Source organism: Pan troglodytes, chromosome 17 (assembly GCF_028858775.2).
Source record: "Pan troglodytes isolate AG18354 chromosome 17, NHGRI_mPanTro3-v2.0_pri, whole genome shotgun sequence".
NCBI lineage: Eukaryota > Metazoa > Chordata > Mammalia > Primates > Hominidae > Pan > Pan troglodytes.
The window spans coordinates 24,457,957-24,481,005 of record NC_072415.2 but is presented as its reverse complement, the minus strand read 5'-3'; the positions used below and the strand labels follow the sequence as shown (position 1 = coordinate 24,481,005).

At 41.4% G+C, this 23,049-nt stretch overlaps 1 protein-coding gene across 15 annotated transcripts in view; it reads right to left on the bottom strand.

Moving 5' to 3' along the window:
• Positions 1-2,096, bottom strand: part of L3MBTL4 (L3MBTL histone methyl-lysine binding protein 4) — a 470,574-nt gene extending 468,478 nt beyond the window's left edge. For 12 of the 15 annotated variants that reach the window (XR_010152029.1, XM_063795941.1, XM_063795958.1 and 9 more), the window contains exon 1: positions 1,610-1,774. The gene's annotated coding sequence lies outside the window, so the exon portion shown is untranslated. Of the gene's footprint in view, positions 1-1,609; positions 1,776-2,011 lie in introns of those variants that run through there. The other 3 variants (XM_063795942.1, XM_063795947.1, XR_010152030.1) reach the window with 2 other exon arrangements.
• Between the last annotated feature and the right edge of the window lie 20,953 nt (positions 2,097-23,049).

The following is a 23,049-nucleotide window of genomic DNA, read 5'->3' as shown; positions in this document are numbered from 1 at the left end:
CCAATCCCTTTGGATACTCCAAGAAAAAAACCTCTCCTCTTTCAACCGTTTCTCCTAATTCTGTAGTAATATAAGGAATGCATTCCAAGTTTTTAATATTACCAAGCACCAAAAACAACTCTACTGTACCCACCACTTGTTTGTCACCTTAACCTTTTTAGGTGGAAGAGATTAGAAAACCGAAGAGCCACACTACACTTATTTCAGCCAAGGACTGAAACTGGAGCCTGCCACAAGCATCTTCTAGAACAGCTCCAACAGAAGGATCCAGGAGATGGGCCACCAGCAAGTCATAGTGGAGTCCAAGTAAGTGTGAAGTGAGAGCGAGTCTTCAGCATGGGAATGGCCGAGTGGGTCGTGGTGACCAGCTGCCTTCCTCTGACTGTTAAGTACAGCAGTCTCAACAGTAACAATGACCAGGCCTTCCCTTTATTTAGTTCCACCTCGGGGCATTGGCGCATTAAGAATGTCCCTCTACTAACACAGTGAAACCCCGCCTCTACTAAAAATACAAAAAATTAGCCGGGCGTGGTGGCGGGCGCCTGTAGTCCCAGCTACTCGGGAGGCTGAGGCAGGAGAATGGCGTGAACCCGGGAGGCGGAGCTTGCAGTGAGCCGAGATCCCGCCGACAGAGCGAGACTCCGTCTCAAAAAAAAAAAAAAAAAAAAAAAAAAAAAGAATGTCCCTCTAAAGGCATATGTAAGATAAAGCACACTTCGCACTTTAACCAGTGACTAAGGGAGATCAAAAGCAGGGGACAATACCCACCCGGAATTTGCGACCTCGCGAAAACGCTCTCACCAATCCCGCAGGTAAGTGCGGCGCTGGCCCAGGTGTGCCCAGCTCGACTCGCGTCCACCTGGGACCAAGCGGGCCCAAGAAGGCCCGGAGAGCAGGCGAGGGCGACTGTGGCCGGCGCGCCCCCCGCAGTTCCAGGCGGTGGCAGGAGCCTGAGAGCCGCCGTCCCAGGCTGGCCAGGCGCCCGCCCGCCATGCGCGCACTCCCTGGGCTCCCGCTCCCGAGGCTGGGCAGAACTCGCAGAGGAAGACAAGGGCAGAAAGCGGGTGGGGGGATGCAGCGCTCGCCCGTCCGGGCACACGACACTTGTCGGCTGAGGGGGACACGCGGGCAGACGGGGGCGTTAGCCCCAGAGGAAACAAAAGCCAAATGCCCACCGCCGGGCGCTCGATGGCCGGAGGACTGCCTGGGGGCCCTCAGGAGTCCCGTCCCGTCCCGCTCCCCCGGTCCCAGGCTGCGCTGGCTCTAGGGCGCCCAGGTAGCCGCGCCTGGCACCCCGACCCTGCCCTCGCGGCTGACCGAGGCGCCGGGCTCTGCGGCGGCCGCGCCCGTCCAAAGTAGGCGACAAGTGAGGCAGCGCCTCTCGCGGGGAGCCCGGCGCGCGCCCCGGCGGCGAAAGAGAAAGAGAAAGAGCCTGGGCCGGGACTGGGGCTATCCCCAACCGCCACCGCCCCCACCGGCCCGGCCCTCGCCGCGGGAGTCGTGCAGGCCCCTCTACCTGCCCGGGGATGGGGCCACCCCGCGCGGCGGCGGCCGTGGGCACCCACGCGGGCTCGCGACCATCCCACGCGGGCGGCGGCGTCCTTCTTACCCCCAGCGGAGCGGCGCCTGCCCGCAACGCCGACCGAGCTACAGGAGGGGGGCGAGTCGGAGCGCGAGGTTCCGCCAGCCCAGGCTGCGGCGCCGCTGCCCCGCGGTGCCCGGCGGGAGGGGCGCGAGGGTGCACGCGCGGGGTGGGGGCGCGGGAGCCGCCCCCTGCCCGCCCCGCGCGCATGCTCCCGCCGCACCTGCCTCGCTCAGTGTTCCACTCCCCGGGGAGCCGGGTGGCTCTGGGCCCGCCGAGGTCGGGGCTTTCCCATGGGAGGGAGGTGGCTGCGGCTGAATTTTCAGATGCGTCCTTCTCTGTATTCGTTCCCTGGAAAGGATTCCCCCAAATCTTGGCTACTTCCTGCCTGCCAGCTTGCTGCCTGGCAGCGAAGTCCCAGTAGCTCACCCATGCTTCATCCCAGCTCTTGGGGTTCACCGTCTGAAGGCTCTCTCCTCCGGATCCCTCTCGGTCCTGCTGCTCGCTCCGAATTTGCAACCTCCCCCATTCCACTTTCCTGCTCTTGACTTTGCTACTCACGAGTACCTGGATACCATTTCCAAATAAAATAATACTCTTTCCAAGTGGCAAGCAGTGTTTACTGACCCTGTTCTAACTGCTTGGAATTGAGCAGGAAACAGGAGCTGGGTAGATCCTGCCCTCATGGAACTTATGGCCTTACTGGCTAGCTTTGGCCTTTCTCAAAGCATTGTCTCCCAGTTTGGGAGGACTGTATTAAATCATTTATTTTGGCTTACAAATAAAGGTAGCTGATAATTGAAGACTATATGTTGTGACTTTTGAATGAAATGTTCTTTCATAGGATGCGTTGTGTATAAACCCTAGTATGCAAATAATAAATAGTAGGTACTAAATAAGTATTAGTTTGTTGCTTTCAGCAGGAAATTGAATCATTTAGCAGGATTAACAATGATACCATCCAAAATGATCTTTTTGGTTTGTCGTGGGCTACCATAAACAGAGAATGAAAACTTGCTTTTTAGGTGAGACTGGGCATTGTTGAAACATAATTTCGTGTCCTTACTGAAAAGAGAAATATAAACCCCTTTGCTAATGAAGTTTTTAAACTAGGAACAATGATCATAGAAATTTGTAAGTGCAAACACACGATTTGTGTTCTGTGCTCTAGTCAGTTAAGAAAAATATATTAGCCAGGTATGGCGGCTCACATCTGTAATCCCAGCACTTTGGGAGGCCGAAGAGGGCGGATCACTTGAGGTCAGGAGTTCGAGACCAGCCTGGCCAACATGGTGAAACCCTGTCTCTACTAAAAATACGAAATTAGCTGGGTGTGGTGGCAGGCGCCTGTAATCTCAACTACTCAGGAGGCTGAGACACTAGAATCGCTTGAACATGGGAGGCAGAGGCTCCAGTGAGCTGAGATAGTACCACTGCACTCCAGCCTGGGCAACAGAGCGAAACTCCAACTCAAAAAAAAAAGAAGAAGAAGAAAAAGAAAAACAAAAAGAAAAAGATATTAGAGACAAAGAGAAAAAGAAAGAAGTAGAAGACCTCAGTAGCGAGAGGAAAACATTTGAAACTCAGTTCCAACCAATTTTAACATTGTGCTAAGGACTTACAGTGTTGCATTACTGTGACAATGGGCATGCCTGCAGGTACCACCTTTGGTTGGATACTTGTTCACCAGATTGGATGAAATTAGAACGGGACTCAGCAGGTGAGAGTTCCACCTCCCTGCTACTCACAGGAACACAGATACCATTTTTGGTGAAGGATAAAGTGCTTCATTTATTGCAGTGTATCCCCAGTCCATCCCAGAGGTATTTATTTATCATTGGAGATTCTAGGTATTAGTAATAGAGATATCAAAATGCCCCCAGCACAGAAAGAGTTAAGTGCACTTCTGGTTCCACGAGCCCTTCAGAAAAGTGAATATTGATGTTATAATATATGAAATCAAAGAAGAAAGCTGGATTGAAATCCAAATAAAGTGAATTTACATCAGCCTATCTTCACTTCTTGGGGGGAAACAATTGTTTTTATAACATGTTTATTGATTATATTTGGTTTAAGTTTATGAAAGCAGAAACACTGATTTCAGGGGCTGGGTTTAAATAAGGAAAAGGATACACCAATGAAACAGGTTGAAACAGGCAGGAAACCTCATCTACAGCTACTTAAATGTAAGTGCATAGGTGCATAGTGCTGACAACATATGATTCTGTTCAGAGAAGCTGACATCTGTCTTAAACTATACTGTTATTCAAATTTTATGGAAATATAAGCAGGAATGCATTAGTACACTTCTTACAAAATTTTTGAAAAGCTGTTGTAGTAAATCCCTTTTATCTGAACAGCTGCAGATTAAAATGAAATAGCCATATTGTTGATTTTTATAACTTTGCTAATGATCCATCATGAGCAAAGGGGTTTATAGCATTGGTAGTTACTAGGCATTTTACTTTTATAATTCAGTTGAATCCAACCAACTCTCAATGCAAAGTTGACCAGATAGACAAGGATGGTTTATTGTTAAGATAGAAATTTCTGATGGCATGATACAGAGAACCCCTTTCTGGAGGTCATCAAAACATAACAGGCACAGCAGTCCTATAATGTGTCCATCTATTGTCAATGAAAATGAAACTTTCCACCTGCTAAGATAGTGACTGGTTTTATTCAAGGAACTCTCCATTTTAAAAATTTTGCTAAACTTGTTTACATTTTTCTGGCTGGTTGTGTATGTTTCTTTTCTTTACTTTTCTTTTTTGAGACAGGATCTTGCTCTGTCACCCAGGCTAGAGTGCAGTGGTATGATCATGACTCACTGTAGCCCCCACCTCCCAAGCTCAACTGATCCTCCCACCTCAGCCTCCAGAGAAGCTGGGACCACAGGCATGTGCCACCACTTCTGGCTAATTTTTTAAATTTTTTTGTAGAGATGGAGGTCTCACTGTATTGCCTAGGCTGGTCTCAAATTGCTGGGGTCAAGCAATCCTCCCCACTTAACCTCCCAAAGTGCTGGCATTACAGTCATGAGCCACAAGGCCTGGCCTATATTTCTTTTCTAAGTAGGATTAAATTACCTTGCTTTATTATTTGATCAATAGCAGGATTGGCTCTTGGTAGCAGTGTGGGTTTTTTCTGTGTTTTTTTGAGACAAGGTCTCGCTCTATCACCCAGGCTGGAGTGCACTGGTGCCACCACAGCTCACTGCAGCCTTGACCTCTGGGCTCAGGTGATCCTCCTGCCTCAGCCTCCTGGGTAGCTGGGACCACAGGTGTGCAGCACTATGCCTGGCTAATTTTTAAATTATTTGTAGAGATGGGGTTTAATATGTTTTTAAGACTTGAGATTGTTTCTTAGCATATATTTTGAATATGACCATTTGGGAGAATTTAACACAGAGTGAATTTCTTTATATGCTTTGGTATAACTGAGGAGAAGTTATCTTAACAGAATTCTATACTTGCTTGGACAAGCAAATTTTCCACAGCAACCAAAAATATTTCATTAGTCACTATCTTCAACAACTATTATCATCAAGTTTATTTTCATGTTAATGCCACTGTTAATAATTTTCTATGTTACAGTTTTGTTTTCCTACATGGGTGGTCCAATATTAAGCTTCCTTTAGTGGGTCGAGGTATAAATAATTGCATAGCATACTATTTAAATGTAAATATTGGTTCAGAAAGAAGTGTAAATTATATTGAATAATTAAAAATAATTTTATTTATTTATTTACTTTGGTAGAGATAGAGTCTTACTGTTTTGCCCAGGCTGGTCTTGAAATCCTGGCCTCAAGCCACCCTCCGGCCTTGGCCTCCCAAAGTATTGAGATTACAGACATGAGCCACCATGCCCAGTCTAAAACCAATTTTAAATAAATGATATCATAAAGCTTTATAAATAAGATAATATGCACAGTATGTGATTTTGAACAAATGACTTAAAATCTATATAGAAATCTACTTACTTGTACATTTGTGCTTTCTTTTAGTTGAACAAAGTTATCAAAAAGTAGCTTAAAAATAGTGCCTTCAGGTCTACTTCCTTGAATTTTTAAAAATCCAACATAGACATAATTTTTGTGATGATGCTTAGAGTCTGGATAAACTAAACAAGATAAGAATCCTCTTGTTAATAAAACAAAAAAAGCTTCACTTCCCACTACAACCAATACCGAATAAGCTAATGGCATTTAAAGAAAGGCATGAAAACTCCAGAAGGAAAGATAGCAGTCTCTTTAATCCTATTTTCATAGTTATTGATGGACAACCATGCTATCTCAAAGTGAAAGATCTAGAAGAAGAAAACCTGAAAATTTGATGATGGGAATTCTTGAATAGCAATATTCCCCCATTAACTGTAGCTAGACACAAATTCTCTTAAAAATAGCAGGTGGTATAATACAGACATACCTCGGAAATATTACCAGTCTGGTTCCAGACCACCACAGTAAAATGAATATAGCATGAAGTAAGTCACACAAATTTTTTGGTTTCCCAATACATATAAAAGTGGAGTTTATACTATAGTCTATTAAGTATGCAATAACATTGTGTCTAAAAATGTACATATCTTTATTTTAAAATACTTTATTGCTAAATAATGCTAATGATCATCTGAGCCTTCAGCAAGTCATAATCTCTTTGCCCACGGAAAGTCTTGTCTTGATGTTGATGGCTGCCGACTGATCGAGTTGGTGCTTGCGGAAGACTGGGGTGGCTGTGGCAATTTCTGAAAATAAGACAACAATGAAGTTTACTGCACCAATTGACTCTGCCTTTCACAAAAGATTTGTCTGTTGTATGTGATGCTGTTTGATAGCAATTTACCCAAAGTAAAACTTCTTTCAAAATTGGAGTTAATCCTCTCAATGCCTGCCAATGATTTATGAGCTACATTTATATAATATTCTAAATCATTTGTTTTCATTTCAGTGTTCACAGCAACTTCACCAGGAGTAGATTCCATCTCAAGAAACCATTTTCTTTATTTATTCTTAAGAAGGTGCTCTCCATCCACTCAAGTTTTGTTTTTGTTTATTTTTTGAGACAGGGTCTTGCTCTGTTGCCCAGGCTGGAATGCAGTGCCACAAACACAGCACACTGCAGCCTCGACCTCCTGGACTCAAGCAATCCTCCCACATCAGCCTCCTAAGCCTGCTGAGTAGCTGGAACTACAGGCAAATGCCACCACGCCCATCTTTTTTTTATTTTTTTTATTTTTTTATTTTTTACTTTTTTTTAAGTAGAGATGAGTTCTCAAACTCTTGGGCTCAAGCGATCCTTCCGCCTCTGCCTCCCAAAGTGCTAAGATTACAAGTGTGAGCCACAATGCCTGACCAATTCAAGTTTTGTCATCAGATAGCAACAATTCAGTCACATCTTCTGGCTCCACTTCTAATTCTAGTTTTCTTGCTATTTCCACCATATCGGTAGTGACTTCTTCCACTGAAGCCTTGAATACCTCAAGTCATCCATAAGGATTGGAATTAAGTTCTTCCAAACTCCTGTTAATGTTGATATTTTGACCTCCTCTCAAATTCATCCACAAGAGTTAGAATAAACTTCTTTCAAACTCCTGTTAGTGTTAATATTTTGACCTCCTCCCATGAATCACAAATGTTCTTAATGGTACCAAAAATGGCAAATCCTTTCCAGAAGGTTTTCAATTAACTTTGCCCAGATTCATCAGAAGAATCACTATCTATGGCAGCTATAGCCTTAGGAAATATATTTCTTAAATAAATAAAAAGACTCAAAAGTCAAAATTACTCTTTGACCCATGGACTGCAGAATGAATGTTGTGTTTGCAGGCATGAAAACAACATTCATCTATTTGTACATCTCCATACAGCTATTTGGTGACAAGGTGCATTGTTAATAAGCAGTAATATTTTGAAAGGAATTTTTTTTCTCAGCAATTGGTCTCAACAATGAACTTAAAATATTCAGTAAACCATGCTGTAAACAGAAGTGCTGTCATCCAAGCTTGGTGTCCCATTTATAGAGAACAGGCAGAGTAGATTTAGCATAATCCTTAGAGGCCCCAGGATTTTTCCAAATGGTAAGTGAACATTGGCTTCAACTTAAAGTCACCAGCTGCATTAACCCTTAACAAGAAAGTCAGCCTGTCCTTTGAAACTTTGAAACCAGGCATTGACTTCTCCTCTCCAGCTATGACAGTTCTAGATGGTATGTTCTTCTAATAGAAGGCTGTTTCTTCTACATGGAAAATGTGTGGTTTGCTGTAGCCACTTTCATTAATGATCTCAGCTAGATCATCCGAATAACCTGCTGCAGCTTCTGCATCAGCACTTGCTCTTTCACCTTGCACTTTTATGTTATGGAGACAGCTTCTTTCCTTAAACCTCATGACCCAACCTCTGCCAGCTCCAAACTTTTCTTCTGCAGCTTCCCCACCTCTCTCAGCCTTCATAGAATTGAAAAGAGCTAGGGCCTTACTCTGGATCAGGTTTTGGCTAAAGGGAATGTTGTGGCTGGTTTGATCTTCTATCCAGACCACTCAAACTTTCTCCATATCAGCAGTAAGACTGTTTTGCTTTCTTGACAGTCATGTGTTTACTGGAGTGGCATTTTAATATCCTTCAAAAACTTTTTCTTTGTATTCACAACTTGGGTAATTGGCAAGAGACACCTAGCTTTCCTTCTATTTGAGCTCTCAACATGCCTTCCTCAATAAGCTTAATCCTTTCTAGTTTTTGATTTAAACTGACAGACACAGGACTTTTCTTTTCACTTGAACACTTAGAGATCATTGCAGGATTACCAATTGGCCTAATTTCTATATTGTTGTGTCTCAGGGAGTAGGGAGGTCCAAGGAGAAGGAGAGAGGTGGAGGAAATGGCTGGTCAGGGGAGCAGTCAGAACACACACAACATTTATTGATTAAGTTTGTCATTTTGTATGGGCTTGGTTCCTGGCACCCCAAAACAATTACAATTGTAACATCAAAGATCACTGGTTACAGATCATCCTAAAAGATATAATAATAATAATAAAGTTTGAAATGTTACTAAAATGTGACACAGAGATAGGAAGTGAGCACCTGCTTTTGGAAAAATGGTGCTCATAGATTTGCTTGATCCAGGATTGCCACAAACCTTCATTTGTAAAAAATGCAGTATCTGCAAAGCATAGTACAGTGAAATGAATAAAATGGGGTGCACCTGTATATAGAGTGCATGCCAGGAGTCAGGAAAGGTGGCTGCTATTTCTATCTCTGTCCTTGAGCCATCATGGAAAGAAAACAGCTGGCTCCAAAGATGTGTCTCAGGGCATAGCACTTACTTAAGGGATCACCAAGTTCAGGGTGTAGGTTTAATTCTCAGCATTGTAGGTCCAGAAATGTAACTTTGTTAATGCTCCAAAAAGGGATCAGTCTAAGGAAACGAGCTGAAAACAACAAGCCTAATTATACTGACAGACGTAAATGCCCAGAAGATAAGTGTTTTCTGGTCAGCACATTCCCACCAGTATAGTGTACAAAAGAAGGCAAATTATGTTAAAAGATTTCCAAGTGACCATGAAATCAGAACAAGGAGAGCTGGCTGCTTTTAATGGGTAGTGTCAACAAGGAACAACTTGTCTGGTACAACGGTTATAGAGGGATGTCTCCAGCCAAGAAACTCAAGGGCTGTGTCAGCTGAATATTACGCTATTCATGGAGCTCCAGTGTTCTTTAGCATTCTAAGCTTTCGATATTCCCTAGTCACCAACTTGATTGGATTGAGGTGTTTTTTTTAAACTCCATCAGCAATATCAAACCATCTCTTGGAGAGAGCTACTTCTGCAGAATGATAAGCTCTCTTATGTTTTATTTTTGGCTCTCTCAGAGGATGGCTTTTTCTTTACTTTTTCTTGAACCAACCTCAAAAATCCAAAAGCATCCGACTGTCATTGCTTATGTACTAATAGCCTAAATCCAAACTTGTTCAAATTATTTTCATTTAAAGTGTTCCCCTTTATATTAAACCTTTAATCAAAGTAAAAAAGACTAGTATTTTTGCTTAGTATGTTACCTTAATACCTCATATCTCATCAAAAAATACTGTCCAATTTTTTCAGACTGAATATGCATTTGTTCTTTTTCATTTTGATGCCCAAAATGCACATTCTTATAAAACTGATTTCTAATTTTAGAAATGTGAGTTGATCTAAAACTGCTAACATGACATTTCCATGAGAAAGTAAAAAGACTTTATCCATCTTCATAAAGATATAAGTTGCATGTTTCTCTAGATATTCAGATTACCCATACACAGTGAGAGTACTGTATTACACACTTGTATTGAACTTAAATACTTCAGATTTCCCTATGTCTGGATTGAATACAACTAAATTACTTTATATTGTTGAGCTATTAATATTACCCTGAAAATAGGGTATATTATATTACATACATAAATATATATAGTCATGCACTGCATAATGATGTTTAGGTCGACGACAAACTGCATAGGACAGTGGTCCCAGAAGATTATAATGGAGCTGAGAATTGCTTATTTCTAGTGACTCTGTAGCCGTAATGTAGCATACAATGAATTACTCAAGTGTTTGTAGTGCTGGTGTAAACAAATGTACTGCACTGCCAGTTGTATATAACACATATAAATCATGTACAGTACATAATACTTGACAATAATAATACACAAATATGCTACTGGTTTATGTATTTAGTATACTATACTTTTTATTGTTTTAGAGCACACTTTTACTTATTTAAAAAAACAAGTTAACTGTAAAATAGCCTCAGGCAACTCGTTCAGGAGGGATTCCAGAAGGAGGCAATGTCATCCTAGGAGATGACAGCTCGATGCGTGTAATTGCCCCTGAAGACCTTCAAGTGGGACAAGATGTGGAAGTGTAAGACAGTGATGTTGGTGACCCTGATCCTGTGTCACACTGGTGACCCTAATGTGTGTGTTTTTGTCTTTGTTTTCACAAAAACATTTAAAAAGTTAAAAAAAAAAAAAAGAAGAAGAAGACCAGGAGTCACACCTATAATCCCAGCACTTTGGGAAATGAGGCCAAGGAGGGACGATCACTTGCGAGAGGATCCCTTGAGGCCAGGAGTTCGAGACCAGCCTGGCCAACGTACGATCCTGTATCTACCAAAAATAAAAATAAAAATTACTTGGGTGTGGTGACGCACGCTTATAGTCCCAGCTACTCAGGAGGCTGAGGCAGGAGGATCACTTGAGCCCAGGAGTTTGAGGCTGCAGTGAGCCAGGATTGCACCACTGTACTCCAGCCTAGGCAACAGAGCAAGACCCTGTCTCCCAAAAAATAAAAAATTACATTAAATTAAATTTTAAAAAGAGTTTAAATAGAGGAAAGATTACAGAATAAGGATATAAAGAAATAAAATGTTTTTGTACAGCTGTACAATGTGTGTTTCAAGCTAAGTGTTATAACAAAAGAGTCAAAAAGTTATAAAAACTGTTTATAAAGTAAAAAAGTTATAGTAAGCTAAAGTTAATTTATTATTAAAGAAAAATATTTTTTATAAACTAGTGTAGCCTAAATGTACAGTGTTTATAAATTAGTGTAGCCTAAACGTACAGTGTTTATAAAGTTCACGGTGGCAAACAGGAAGGTCCATTCACTCACTGCCCACTCACTGGCTCACTCAGAGCAACTTCCAGTCCTATAGATCCATATACCGCAAGTGCCCTATACAGGGGTACCGTTTTTAATCTTTCATACCGTATTTTTACTGTAGTTTTTCTATGTTTAGATACACAAATATTTGCCATTGTTTTCCAATTGCCTACAGTTATCAGTACAATCCCTTGCTGTACAGGTTTGTAGACTAGGAGCAATAAGCCACACCATATAGCCTAGGTGTCCAGAAGGCTCTACCATCTGGGATTGTGTTTGTATAATCTGTGATGTTTGCACCAGGACTGAATTGCCTAAGGACCTGTCATTAATGGATGCATGACTGTCTTGTGTTATAATAAGGAATATATATATATTTGTCTTTGGTTTCTGTCACAGAGCACCTAAAGCTCTCAGAATCTGTGGAGTGATAGGAGTGTCATTTTGTATTCATAAGGAGACACCCCCTCCCACCACCTTCCTGAAACTCCGGCACTCAGGATTCTCCTGGACCTCACCCTCTGTACCTCTCCATCTAGCGGTTCATTTGTACCCTTTATAATTAATGGGTAGATGTAATTAAAGTGGCTTCGTGAGTGCTGTTAGCCATTCTAGCCAATTACAGGAGCCTGAGGAAGGGGTCATGGGAACTCCTGATTTATACTCACTAGGTCAGAAGTATGGATGCCTGGGACTTGCAACAAGCTTCTGAGTGGAGGGCAGTCTTATGGGACTGAACTCTTAAGCTGTGGGGTTTGCACCAACTCCATGGAGTTAGTGCCAGAATCGAATTGTTGAACATCCAGTTGATATGAGAGGAATCAGAGAATTGGTTGTTGGTGCTGGAAAACACCCCAGCTGTAATATCCCAGAATGGAACAAAACTCACCAATTTAATCTACTTGAGCCAACAACATAAAATATAAGAGTAAGAAAGTTGTTCTTAGCTTTTCAACCTTGTATTTCAGCACTAAACTGCTGAGTTCCTTAAGATCTCCTTGAGAAGCCACTGTTGATATTTCTGAGATTCCCTTTGTCACCCAAAAGACCACCAGGATGGCTAGATAGTAGAAAGGAGTACTTTAATGTTGAGATTGGCTTGCAAGCTGGGAAGAGAAAGTTTCCATCTTGGAAGGTGGTCTCTCTCTCAAGAGGAGGAGGACAAGTTGGATTTTATGCCTTACAGGGCTGGTGTCATACAGATTTAGCAGGTTTAGGGGGAAGCTATTCCTATTTGTGAGAGGAGCCATACACATGTGCAATGGGTAAACATATATGTAACATACACCCCATGTTCACTTTGGGGCAGAGTTTTAGTATTAAAATGAGGTGGAAAAAGGTAAACCAGAGGACACAAAGACCATTTGTGTGCAGCCTCTATACACTGGCTGAAACTGATGTGAGGTCTGTAATCGTTTCTCAGATAAGTATGTGGTAAGGCCAGTCCTCTGTCTCATCAGAGTTGTAAATCAGCCTGATGGCTCTTATTGTTAGGGAGTTTATAAGAGTGTGATTTTTCTTATAGTTGTAAGAATTTAGAAATTGGCCAGGCCAGCTGGGCCTTTATTTAACCTTAGGGCCCATCTTAGTTGATAAGGGCCTCTCAGATCACACCTTACCCTGTCTAAACAGAAAAAAAAAACCCCACATGTCTTTGTAAGTACAATGGATCAATGTAATTAATGGTCTCAATTAGTGATCTCCCTTTTCCATACCCCTTTGCATTTCTTCCCATCATGAGGCAGGAATCAGGGAGGCCCTTATATCTTACTTAGGCTAGTAGAAAGGGCAAAGTGATGGTGTGCCAGTTCCCAGCTTAGGCTCCCAAGGCCTTATTTATTCCTATTTATGCCATGATTCTATGTGATCTCCAGAAGAATAAGCTTGCCTGCTGGGGAATGGGACACAGCCAGTTGTTCCATTTAAGGCCCTAGTATGAGAGATCTCACAGTGCTCAGCCAGCCCACCAGCTGACCATCTGTGGTCAGCATAAATGAAGGAGCCCAGAAAGATTAGCTGAGCTGGCTCAGATCCACAGAACCATCCAGCCAATCTAAATACTCCTGGGAAATAATAGATTATAGTGTTAAACCTCCAAGTGTTTTAAGTGTTTTTTAATGCAGTAATATTTAGGTGAGACAATAGGTTTATTGATTATTACATTAAAATAACATTATTTTAATGGGATGTCTTTTTATACAGCCATATTTAGGAGAGACAATACATTTATTTATTATTACATTAAAATAATGTTGTTTCTGGCCAGGCGCAGCAGCTCACACCTGGAATCCCAGCACTTTGGGAAACCAAGGTGGGAGGATCCTTTGAGCCCAGGAGTTTGAGACCAGACTGGTCAACACAGCACAACCTGATCTCTACAAAAATAAAATAAACTTTAAAAATAACATTATTTCTTTTCTCCTGAAGTAAAATGATTAACGAACTAGGTGCTTTGCTCCCCTAAAACTCGAATGTTGTGTAAGTTCAGCATTTGTGATTTCAGGGACAAAGTCACAAGAAGCAAATGCAGCTATGTTTTATACGAATGTGAGACAGTATACAGTGTTGGCCCATTAATGTTTCTCTTATGTTCTCCCTAACTAGCCATACTCTCCTTCCTATTAATTCTTCCCACTCAGTTTACACAGATATGCAAGTGTTTTCCACCCTGACTGACAGCAACAGAAGAGGTGCTTTGACTTTGTTTCTGTCTTCCCTATTCCTCCTTTAATTACCAGAACCCTATAGAAATCTATTTATCTTGGACACTTACGCTTTAACTCCCTGCAGTCTGACATCTGCTCCCTGCACTCTACTGAAACAGCTCTCTGAAAGGTCATAAATGGCCCTTGAATTGTCCAAATTTATTTTATTTGAGTTAGGATCTCACTGTGTCACCCAGGCTGCAGTAGAGTGACAGGATCCTAGCTCACTGCAGCCTTGAACTCCTGGGTTCAGGCGTTCCTTCCACCTCAGACTCCTGAGTAGCTGAGAGTGCAGGCTCGAGACACCACTCCCAGCTAATTTTTGTATTTTTGGTAGACATGGGGATTCGCCATGTTGCTCAGGCTGGCCTCGAACTCCTGGCTGCAAGTGATCCTCCTGCCTTGGCCTCCCAAAGCACTGGCATTGTAGGCATAAGCCACTTCGCCCAACTTTATTTTACCACGTCATTGTTATTACCAGACTCCTCTGTAACATTTGATCATACTGAGCACAACTTTCAAATCCCCTTCTTTGGCCTTAAGCAGGCACAAAATCCCTTTGAGTTTGCTTAGGAAAAAAGACAACTTTCTCAGGCAGAGTCAGAAGTCTTTCCCACACTACAAAGTCAGGAAGCTCAGCCTGGCATCCCTGCACAGCACTGGGGCCAAGGTCACCCTCCCTCACTCCAGGTGCTCCCTTTTCTTGGTCCTTTTCATGCTGTCCTCTCTGTTTTTCTGTATGCTGTCTTTCTCTGCCTCAGCAGGTACCATGGCCATCCCAGGCCCGGTTTAATCACCTCACAGACTGATTTCCTTCACTGAATTCCAGTTTCTCATTCTTGGGAAAGATTAGTGGACCCAGCTTGACTCAGATGTCTACTATTAATCCATAAATGGGCAGAGACACACATTCAGAATGTCACAGATGCCCACGCCTGTTATAAGTAGAATACAGAATGGTAGGCATCCCCAAATGTGCCTCCAGCATCTTGCCTAGTTCCCACTAGTGGAGCAGTCCCAGCTGTACTCCCCACCTTCGTCTCTGACCACGTCTCAGTCTCCCTCACCAACCTCCTCCTCTTCCATTTATCCTCAACAACTGGCTGAGAACATTCTATTCCTTCTAAATCTGGGCTCTTTTCCTGAGCTTTCAGTTCCATTGATAATGACATCAACTGTTTGGTTTATTGTTGTCGTTGTTTTACTCCAAAATCTATATATCTTACCCTGACATTCTCTGCAGTTGCACACTCAAATTTCCATCCTGCTGCCTGCTAATTCTGCATGAATTTTTCACTGCATTCAACATATCCAAATCCTCCTTCATTTTTTTCTCTCTGATCCTTTTGTTTCTTTCCTCCTCCTCCTCCTCCTCCTCCTCCTCCCCCTGCCCTTATTTAAGACCACCATCATCCCAGCCATTCCCTTCTCCCTGATCCCTGCAGGTTCACTCTATTGCCAACTGTTATTGACACTTTTCTACATTATCATTTTCTCCCCACTCCACTTTATTTAAAAAAAATTCTGCCCTCCTCTCCCATTACCTACATCAGGCCCTGATCATATCTCTCCAGAGCTATATTAGCATTCCTGACATACTGTTGGGCTTTTTTGTTTTGTTTGTTTGTTGTTTGTTTGTTTGGTTGGTGTTGAGATGGAGTCTCACTGTCACCCAGGCTGGAGCCAGCTCAGCTTACTGCACCTTTGCCTCCCGGGTTCAAGCGATTATCATGCCTCAGCCTCCCAAGTAGCTGGGATTACAGGCCCGCGCCAACATGCCCTGCTAATTTTTTTTGTATTTTTAGTAGAGACAGGGTTTCACCATGTTGGCCAGGCTGGTCTCGAACTCCTTACCTCAGGTGATTCACTTTCCCCAGCCTCCCAAAGTGCTGGAATTACAGTTGTGAGCCACCACGCCCGGCCTGACATAAAGTTTTGTGTGAACATTTTTACCTTGGACATCCACATAACTACTTTTGTTTCAGAATGGATTAGAGAAGAATTCAACTGGTAGAAGTAATTAAAAACAAATTTCATTCTTTTATCTGTGGAAGAACAGTTGAAGAGATTCAAATAGTTCATCTACGCCAGCGCTTCGAACCAGCTGAAACACTCCTCTCTCCCTCCCTCTTTTCTCTTCTATCCTCTCTTTCCCACGTCAGCACTTGCCATGGATATCAACTAACCCCTCAAGAAATCTCAGCCTGTGCTTTTTACCTCCAGCCTGTCCCTTTCAGTATCCCTCCCTCCACCCTCTTGATCTTGTACTACAAACACCCAAAGAACAGCAACATCAGGGGCAAAACTTCCCTTCCTGGGTAGGTGGGGTTGGGCAGGAAATAGAAAGGATGGAGCTGGTCAGGCAGGAGCAAGGGTGCAGGCTGTGAGCTTTACACATGAAATATTTCAGCCACCACATTTGTCTTGGTGCTTACAGTTTTGTTGTTGGTTTTTAGAGATAAGGTCTCACTCTGTCACCCAGGCTGGAGTGCAGTGGCATGATCACAACTCACTGCAACTTTGAACTCTTGGCCTCAAGCGATTCTCTCACCTCAGCCTCTTGAGTAGCTAAGACTATTGCAGGCACGTGCTACCCATGTCCAGCTCATTTTTTAAATTTTTTGTAGAGATATGGTCTTGCTCTGTTGCACAGACTGGTCTCAAATTCATGGCCTCAAGCAATCCTCTGGCCTCTGCTTCCCAAAGTGCTGGGATTACAGCGTGAGCCACCGCTCCTGGTCTAATTTTCATTTTTTTATTTTTATTTATTCATGTATTTATTTTGAGACAGAGTCTCGCTCTGTCCCCCAGGCTGGAGTGCAGTGGTACTATCTCAGCTCACTGCAACCTCTGCCTCCCAGGTTCAAGTGATTCTCCTGCCTCAGCCTCCTGAGTAGTTGGGATTATAGGCATGCGCTACCATGCCCAGCTATTTTTTGTATTTTTTGTAGAGACAGGGTTTGGCCATTTTAGCCAGGCTGGTCTCGAACTCCTGGCCTCGAGCAATCCATTCACCTTGGTCTCCCAGAGTGCTGGGATTACAGGCGTGAGCCACAGTGCCTGGCCAAATTTCTAATATTTTAAAACGTTAGTGTATTAGAATCTCTGGCGCCCATTGAATAGTAGGGAATTGTAGGCGGCCTTATTTTGCTCCTGACTTTAATGGGAATGTGTTAAAGTTACCATGTTTACTACAGGCTCTGGTAAAGACCCTTTTTCAGGTTAAGGAAGTTCCATTACCTCTTGTTACTGTTTTGAGGTTTTTATGGTTTTTGTTTTTACATAAACACGTTTGGATATTATCAGATGCTCTTTCAACTTCTGTTGAGACAAGTCACTTTCTTTTTCCTTTCATAATGACTTGTTTCATAGAGTTTATTTCTTTATTTCTGGGATAATCCTAAACATACTTGTTTAAAAGTCATTTTGATATTCTTCTCTTATTTTTGCTTTATTGCTCTGTATTTGTCTTCCCATTTTGATTTGCTGACTGTTGTTTGTTTTTCCTCAGTGTTTGTAGTCCTGGGGCCTTGGAGTGAGCTGTTTTCTCTCTCCCGCTCCCCTCCTTTCCCTCTTCTGCCTTCTCCTGGCCCTTGCCTTCTGGTCCAGCTTCAGGCCTTGTATTGGCAGCTCTGGCCTTCCATTCTACCATGAGACTGAGAGTTCTGCAGATACAGTCACCAAGACAGTGAGGAACTTGGCCCAGGCCCTGTACCTTTCTCTTTCTGGGTGCAAAGCAAGAATACCACTTTATATCAGCTGTACTCCCTGGCAGCAAAAGTTGCTACTTTCAGGCTCTTTTCAGAGATTAGAGAGCAACACCCAAAGTCCAGTTTTAGATATTGAGCCTGGCTCCAGTCCTTCATCATCGTGAAATACTCTTTGGCAGGAATGGAACTGCCACTCACCTCAGATATTTCAAAACCTAGAAACTGCTGGGAGCATAGTTTTAGCCCCTGCATTCCACTGTGTGTGTGTGTGTGTGTGTGCGTGTGCGTGTGTCTGTGTGTGTGTTTCTAGGACATGGAGAAGACCACCTTACCATTTTAATTTGTTTCAGCGTGAGATGTTTAGATCAGGGTGGGTGCTTCAAAGACGAGCTCAGTGAGTTTTCTTTTGGTTTTATCCCTCTTTCAGAACTTTGCATAGTTCTTTGAACGTAAGTCTCCAAAAAAGTTTCTGGAATTGAACCCATTTCATAATCAACTGGAAACTGAGTACAGTCTCATCACAAGTATACTGTGGAGGAAGTTCATTCATCAATACCACTTTGATCTAGATGAATTAATCCTTTCTTTGTGAAGGATTTCAAGATTCAGTCCCTGTTCACATGCATAGAGTGGCTCTAAAGAAAGGTAGGCACGTTCAGACAATTACTAGGACAGACACTTACCACATACTCAATAAACAATTGGAAATAACAAGGATGATATAAGAAGAGTGTCTTCAGCTAGAATTCAACTCTAAGGAATCAATTTAATATTTCTTACATATGCTTTCGTTATTATATCTTTATACTTTCTCTGCCTGCCTTCACTTATCATTGCTATGGTGAAAGGTATGCAAGTAACTAGCCTATTTATCTGAACTTATAGTCTCCTTTTTAATCAAAATTTCATTTACCAAGCTTCCTTCCAGAGGTCATAACTCCCACATCTCAGGCTAGTAAATTACCTTCACCTCCTTCTACCTTTTATTTCTTTTGCTTTTAGATTTTGTCTCTGTTAAGTGCCAACTCTTTTGTCTCTGGCTGTACGGTGTCCCAGAAGCTATTATGTAGAGCTCTAGACATGTAGCTTGATAATCTCCACCTTTTAAAACAAAGTCTGATTCCTTTTTTTTTTTCTTTTTTTCAGATGAAGTCTCACTCTGTCACCCAGGCTGGAGTGCAGTGGCACGATCTCGGCTCACTGCAACTTCCGTCTCCTGGGTTCAAGTGATTCTCGTGCCTCAGCCTCCAGGGTAGCTGGGATTCCAGGCACCCACCACCACACACTGGGCTAATTTTTTGTAATTTTAGTAGAGACGGGGTTTCACCATGTTGGTTAGGCTGGTCTCGAACTCCTGAACTCAGGTGATCCGCCCATCTCGGCCTCCCAAAGCACTGGGATTACAGGTGTGAGCCACTGTGCCTGGCCTGATTGCCCTTTTCGAATCTTAAATTATCTTACCTTGGGTTCCAACTCAATGTATACATCTCCATACTCACATCGGTTTTTTATTACAGCCCTCCAATCTGGAGGATATTCTTCTGCTTTCATCTTTCTTCAATCTGATTTAAACCTGAAAATGAACCACCACCAAAGTAAACAGCAAACAGAAATCCAAATGTGGGACTCTTATTTTATCACTAACAGTCTTAATAATCAACATAAATTTTTCACGTAAACAAGTACTAATAAGCCAGAACACCTTGCACTGATTCGTGTTCATTGAATTGCTCCATTGTCTACTTAGCATGTAGATAAGGTCTTACACTATAGTTATATTTTGCTATACTCAGACTATGTTCTAATCAGATTTTTAAGATTTTTGTGCAATAATCTTCTTCACAGAGGCTCTGTCAACATTTATTCAGATGCTTCTTCTTTATCATCTTTAAATTAAACTCTGAGGGAAATTTTTAAGTAGCAAACTATTCAAATTGAAATTGTCTAATGTTGGCCCTTGATCGTATTGTCAATGCCCCTTTAGCACTTTCTTCTAAATGCTTCACTCAACCTTCACATCAGCTCTCATCATGCTATTAGCATCATTTTTCTTATTTTTAAAATGGAAAAAAAATTATTATTTATATTTTCTACAATATTATTAATTAGGTTTCACTGATTTTCTACACTATTATTAATTAGGTTTCACTGATTTCTGACAATCCAACCTTTTTTTTTTTTAAATTTTAGAGACGATTTTTCTCTGTTGCCCAGGCTGGAGTGTGGCACAATCATAGCTCAACTCCTGGGCTCAAACAACCCTCCTGCCTCAGCCTCCTAAGTAGGTGGGACCACAGGTGCTTGTCACCATGGTTGGCTAATTTTAAATTTTTTACAGAGACCAGGGTCTCACTATGTTGGCCAGGCCAATCTCAAACTTGTGGCTTCAAGTAATCCTTCTGCCTTGACCTCCCACTGTGCCTGGCCAATCCAACCTTGAGAATGTCCTGTTTTCAATAACCAGCTATTTGTTGGCAAAATACTTAGTGGCATCTTTTAAAAATTTTTGTAGGTCAACAGTGTAATATTATGAGGCAAACGTTAATACTATGTATTATTTTTCCCTAAGTGTAAGTTCAACTCAACATTTGGAAAACAATTTACAAAACTGTGTCCAAACTATTTTCTAATAATAAGTATAAACATTCTTTCCCTTGGAAAAGATTTACTGGTTTCATTTTCTTCTCGGGAAAGGAAAAAAGGCTTAAGTGCAAAAACAATCTTATGAGCAAAGTCCTTTCATGACTAATGTTCTCATTCAAATCCTCCCACTCTTGTGCCATGCTTCTCAAATCGGAGGGTTGTTCCCCCCAGGAACGGGCTTCCATGTGCCGAAAGTATATAAACTCTTGAGCATCTTCATGAAATACTGTTATTGTCTAGCTTTGTCAGGAGGGAGACTAAAATTATTTAGCCGATGATCTAAAGCATTATTTTTATATTAAAATAAACATGGATATATTACGGAGTGGAGGCAAAATATGCCTGCATTTTTAAGATAAAACTGGAAGCTTCAAAAATAATTTTGTTCTTCTGGAAAAATTATGTTTTACATCTTGTCTATCTCTAGAAAGCTAATTTTATTATTCTAATATTGTCCTTCTGTTAGAATTTTGCCTCCTCTGTAATTTCATTCATGCAGTCATTTATAACAGACGAGTTGTAGCTGCTGGATGAAGCCAGATTGTCCGTGGGCTATTTGCTCCTTTGACTCATGTATTTTGATTGAGGTGGAAGATTAACATCTGCTATGATACAGAATGACCCATGGTGCTGTTCATGAAATACAGATTTGTGGCTCCAGGTGACATGATTTTTATAAAGTGTTCAAGTTGGTCTTATATGAATGGATTTAACATTTTATTATATAGTGCCATATTCTTTCCAAAATAAGAAAGATGATAGAAAACTGTTAGTGTTGTAAAAATTTTAACATGTGGAAAAAATATGTTTCCCCAGTTTGTCATCTGGTCACCTGTTTGGAGAATGAGAAATGTCAGAATACAGAAGGGAAGTGCTTACTAACCACACCAGGTGGGCTCAGATCTGTCTGTTTATTCATAAAATCGTTATGCTGCTGCGAAAAGCTCTGTCATCTTGTTTTATTGAAGAATATATGTCAACTTTGGCAAAATTAAAGAAATGAATAAGAATCTAATGAATCCTATTCAGTTTATGTATTTCCCACCAAATTTTCTTCTTATCTTTGCCAAATATTGTTGTTTTCACATAGTGAAAGGAAATCAAGAAATGCTGTGTGCTGCTTTTCCAAATTAATTTTAATTTATATTTCCATATATCAACATGGTTTTCAAAGTTGACATTTTTATAACTCAGCTTGACAAAATTAATTTTATTTCATATTTTTATGCATCAGCATGAACCTCACAGTTGACATTTTTATAGCTCTGCAGTAAACTTCTGTTGTAATATGACTTTTTGCTTGCCATCTCCTATTCTTAGTCATTTGGGTTTTTCCCTGCTGCGTTTTTGTTTTTGCAATCATAAATAGCATTACTATAAATATTTTTAAGTAAATAACTTCTAAATATGTTTATTTCCTTGGAGAATGTTCCAGAGAGTAAGATTATTGTGCCAAATCATACCCAGTAATTTCATAGCTCATCACATTTTTTTCCCAGAACAACTAAAATAATTGGCAATGTGATCAAAAACATTTAAAATTTGTCATTCTCAGGTACAACAGTGCTGATATTTTATAATTCCTATTTATTTAGTAGATAAGTATAAAATAGTGTTTTTTATTTTTTACTTTTTATTTTGTAGAGACAGGGCCTTGCTTTGTTGTCAAGCTGGTTTTGAGAACTGGCTTCAAGGGATCCTCCCACCCAGACCTCCCAAAGTGCTGGGATTACAGGTGTAAAGCACAGAGCACGGCCAAAAATAGTATATTAATATTATTAGAAACACTTATTAAATAAATATGCATTATTCTGTGTGATTTCTTATCTGTAGTTCCATGTTATCGAATGATCCATTAATTTCTTTTACCCAATTATCAAATGGAATGTGATACATTTGTATCAATTAGTTGCATATTTTAGAAAGCAAGCTTTTTAAAGAGCATCAGATATATCGAGCACACTGAAATGTATACAAAATAATATAATATATATCCTGAAAACACTATATAGATAAATAAATTTAGCATTTTTTCATATTTATTTGTTTCTGCTTTTTTTTAATAGAGAAGGGGTCTTGCTATGTTGCCCAGGCTGGTCTTCAACTCTTGGCCTCAAGCAGTCCTCCTGCCTCAGCCTCCCAAAGTGCTGGGATTACAGGTGTGAGCCACCACGTGTGGGCTTGTTTTGGTTTTTGATAAGCAGATAAGGCAGGTTCAGAAATCAAATACATCTGATGTAATTGAAGCCCCTTTGGAACCCCCTCCTACTCGGTTCCCTTCCCTCATTCTCTAGGACATCACTCCAAATGTCATGTTTATTATAGCCACTCACATTTTTATACTATTCCTACATATATATGTAAAGCAAAAATATCATGTTTTACATGTTTTCAAGCATTATTTAAGAGGTATTTTCTTTTTTTTTTTTTTTTTTGAGATGGAGTCTCAATATTGCCCAGGCTGGAGTGCAGTGGCACAATCTTGGCTCACTGCAACCTCCACCTCCCGGGTTCAAGAGATTCTTCTGCCTCAGCCTCCCAAGTAGCTGGAACTACAGGCGTGCGCCACCATGCCCGGCTAATTTTTGTATTTTTGGTAGAGACAGGGTTTCACCATATTGGCCAGCTGGTCTCAAACTCCTGACCTCGTGATCTGCCCACCTCGGCCTCCCAAAGTGCTGGGATCACAGGCGTGAGCCACCGTGCCCAGCCCTTAAGTGATATTTGCTCTACATGTCATGTTGTAACTTTTCTTTTTATATCAAGATCATACT